Source organism: Temnothorax longispinosus, chromosome 6 (assembly GCF_030848805.1).
Source record: "Temnothorax longispinosus isolate EJ_2023e chromosome 6, Tlon_JGU_v1, whole genome shotgun sequence".
Lineage (NCBI taxonomy): Eukaryota > Metazoa > Arthropoda > Insecta > Hymenoptera > Formicidae > Temnothorax > Temnothorax longispinosus.
In genome coordinates, this window is record NC_092363.1 from 12,294,966 (window position 1) to 12,299,233 (window position 4,268).

Genomic DNA, 4,268 nt, shown 5'->3' on the forward strand with positions numbered 1-4,268 from the left:
ATGGGCATTCTCCGCGTGTCGGAGTCCTCTCCTGCCCACTTTAATTTTTGACATAATTCAACCAACCAGGACTTAAAATTTTCGTTGAAGTGTCTACTTTTTAATGCCATGTGGCCTTTTGTGAAAATTCAAAATGGCGGACTGATGCAGCGCCGAGAATGAAGAAAGTAAAAAAAATTAATTGTATATCTTCTAAAAAAATGCAGAAATGTCACTTGATTTGGATGAAACTCGGTACTAGGAGGTTTTCGAGGTCGTTGATTCCGAATCTGGTCGAAATTTGGAAATTTAAAATGGCGGATTAAATATGGCCGCCCGTAATGCACAAATGTCACTTGATTCGGATGAAACTCGGTATTAGGGGGTTTTCGAGGTCGCTGATTCCAAATGTGAAGTCGAAATTCGGAAATTCAAGATGGCGGATCCAATATGGCCGACCGAAATGCACAAATGTCACTTGATTCACGTGAAAAAAAGAGTGAAAACGAGTTTCATCCGAATCAAGTGACATTTGTGCATTTTGGTCGGTCATATTGCATCCGCCATCTTAAATTTCCAAATTTTGACTTCACATTTAGAATCAGCGACCTCGAAAACTCCCTAGTACCGAGTTTCATCCAAATCAAGTGACATTTGTGCATTTCGGTCGGCCATATTGGATCCGCCATCTTGAATTTCCGAATTTCGACTTCACATTTGGAATCAGCGACCTCGAAAACCCCCTAGTACCGAGTTTCATCCGAATCAAGTGACATTTGTGCATTACGGGCGGCCATATTTAATCCGCCATTTTAAATTTCCACATTTTGACTTTAGATTCGGAATCAGCGACCTCAAAAACGACAAAAACCCCCTAGTACCGAGTTTCATCCGAATCAAGTGACATTTCTGCATTACGGGCGGCCATATTTAATTCGCCATTTTGAATTTCCAAATTTCGACTTTGCATTCGGAATCAGCGACCTCGAAAACCCCTTAGTACCGAGTTTCATCCAAATTAAGTGACATTTCTGCATTACGGGCGGCCATATTTAATCCGCCATTTTGAATTTCCAAATTTCGACTTCACATTCGGAATCAGCGACCTCGAAAACCCCCTAGTACCGAGTTTCATCCGAATCAAGTGACATTTCTGCATTACGGGCGGCCATACTTAATCCGCTATTTTGTATTTCCAAATTTCGTACAGATTCGGAATCAACGACTTCGAAAACCCCCTAGTACCGAGTTTCATCCAAATCAAGTGACATTTCTGCATTTTTTTAGAAGATATACAATTAATTTTTTTTACTTTCTTCATTCTCGGCGCTGCATCAGTCCGCCATTTTGAATTTTCACAAAAGGCCACATGGCATTAAAAAGTAGATACTTCAACGAAAATTTTAAGCCCTGGTTGGTTGAATTATGTCAAAAATTGAAGTGGGCAGGAGAGGACTCCGACACGCGGAGATATATTGTAATGAAATATTGTGCTAAATATGAATACCAAAGAGTTAACATCGTTTGTTAATATTCTTTTAAAGTTTTTTTTTTTTTAAGTCATATTATTGTTTACGTACTGTAATAATAAATGGACATCTTTAATTATGTTATGTTTTGTGATATAGTATGTTACATATATAATATAGTATTTATATGATAATATAGTATGTGACATAGTATGTAATATAGTAATAAAATAAATAGAAATATATTGTGACAAAGTTTATTTTTATTATTCTTTATCTTAACATACATTAGTATAGTGTTATATTATTGATATGTATAGTATTATATGATATAGTAGTAATAAATATAAATATATTCTGATAAAGTTTATTTTTATTATCCTTTATTGATATAGTATCTTAACATACATTAAACGATTAATAATAACTTACAAAAATTTCACATTTTATTATATACAAATATTTTACAACTATTATAAAAAAACAATTAAAGTAATTTAAATCGACCGTGACTGGCAATATATAACGTCTTTTCGATATGAACATTGAAAAACTGTGAGCCAACTTGGTTTTTCAATGTTCATATCGAAAAGACGTTATATATTGCTAGTCACGGTCGATTTAAATTACTTTAATTGTTATTCTATATACTGGCGAAAGAAATTTATTATTCTGTTTATTATACACCGTCGACCTAAGAATCGGTGCTCCATCTTATAGTTGTTATTGCGATAAATATTACCACAGCCCCAGTGGTCGAATTGGCATGACACCTGCACGGTATACGGGAGGTTCCAGGTTCAAACCCTGGCTGGGGTAATATTTTTCGCAATAAAAATTAAACTATTTAATTTAGAAATTACATCAACTGACCAAAACCCATGGTCGAAATTAATAATATCTCGATAATTGATCCGAAGAAGTGCTGTGTGAATCCGACAAACCAAGTTGGCTCACAGTTTTTCAATGTTTATATCGAAAAGACGTTATATATTGCCAGTCACGGTCGATTTAAATTACTTTAATTGTTATTCTATATACTGGCGAAAGAAATTTTTTATTCTGTTTATTATAAAAAATATGATTTTAATTCAATAAAATTTAAACTTGTTCTGCAGAATTAGTTCCATAACATTTCTAACATTCCTTAACATTTCATTTTCTTTTTTAAGTTTTCGCACAGCTCTTTTAATAGAAGAAACATCTGAAGACAAATAAATGTGTGTGTTTTCAGAATTTGACATGTCATTTTTCTCTATAGAACATCTTTTTTTAATTTCATTAATTGAATACGGAAGTGTAGTAAATGGGCTATTATAGTAATGATTTATCATACGCACTTGCTTCTTGGATAACTGTGCAGTATTTTCTATTGTATGATTGATTATTGAACAAGCTACATTTCTTATAGAGGTACAGGGATGCTCGGATGTATTACCTGCTTGACAAATGTGATTATCAAGTCTTGTTTTAACGTAATGCACAAGAGTATTTTCTCTCTTCTGTGTCTTAGATTGCAAAAAACTATAAGAATGCTCTATATACTGTTGATTTGAATTCTCTGAATCCAATTTTGTTTTAACATTGCGCACATGAGTTCCTTTTTTCTTTCGCTTACTAGTTTGCGATTTGTTACAAAAATCGACAGAGGAACAATGACAAAACCGTGCTGGTATTGCACCTTTTTTTATTTCTTTCCGGCGACCCACTACCAATAAATCAGATTAGTCAAAGTGTACTGAAAATAAAGAAACATTTTTAAAACTACTTTTATTTGAATAATCCTGTATAACATTCTTATGATGTACATTCACTTCACACAATCTAAGATTTTCCAAAGAACTTTTTGACGCGTTCTTGCCGAAAATAGCATCTGACCACATTTTTTGATGCTGCTCTTCTTTAGGAAATCGCATCAATGCATATCCTTCATCGGATTTATTGAAGCACCTTGGTGCGCAGCAAGTGTGCGGCATTGCAAATTATAAAATGCAAATCTATGATAAGAATATTATTGATGAAAAAATAAGTATCTCTCTAACTTATTCAATTATAGATCGTCTTTACATTTTATTAATTCAAAATTTTTTTATAAGTTACTTAGATATGATAATTAACTTACCAACAATAGATGTTCATAAATATATATACATTATCCGTATGAAATTATTTCAATGTAACACTTTTTTTTTTTGGAGTTGTTCCCTCGGTTGAGAGAAACTTAGTGCCTTCAGCCTCTCCCTGGAGCTATATAGCACATCGTTGCTTGTCCTAAGTTGTTGTTTGTCCTCTTAATTATATAATCCTTCCTATCCTTTTGATATAATTGAATATACTTCTAATAGTAATCCATTCCTTTCTTCTAAGTATCCTTGTGACATCTATCTCCTCTCCTATTCCCCTCAGTCTGAGTTCTCTATCCAGTCTCTCCCTCTCCTCGTCATATCTGTTGCATCTCCATAACACGTGATCAATACTTTCACACTCGTTACCACATTCGCACCTGGCGTCATCTATATACATGGCGTCATCCTTTCTTGCTAGCGACTCGTTGACGTTGTAATGGTTACTCCTCAGTCGGTTAATCAATGTTACAAAATATCTCTCTTCATTCTTCTTGTGAAACCATGGTTTCTTCTTTTTTCTGTTATAGAAATTTTTAAAATAATAAATTCCTTTGTAACTGGCATCTTTAACTAATAAATCTTGTGTTTTGTTCCAAATTTTCTTTTTGAATTCATGTCGGAAATCCATGAATGGTACTTCTTTTTGTTCATCTGCCTCCTCTTCTGTCGCCTCCTTTGCTAGTTTGTCCGCCAT

The 4,268-nt window shown here is 33.7% G+C and overlaps 1 pseudogene; it reads right to left on the reverse strand.

Moving 5' to 3' along the window:
- Positions 1 to 1,994: 1,994 nt before the first annotated feature.
- LOC139814263 (uncharacterized) lies at positions 1,995 to 3,939 on the reverse strand (annotated as a pseudogene).
- Between the last annotated feature and the right edge of the window lie 329 nt (positions 3,940 to 4,268).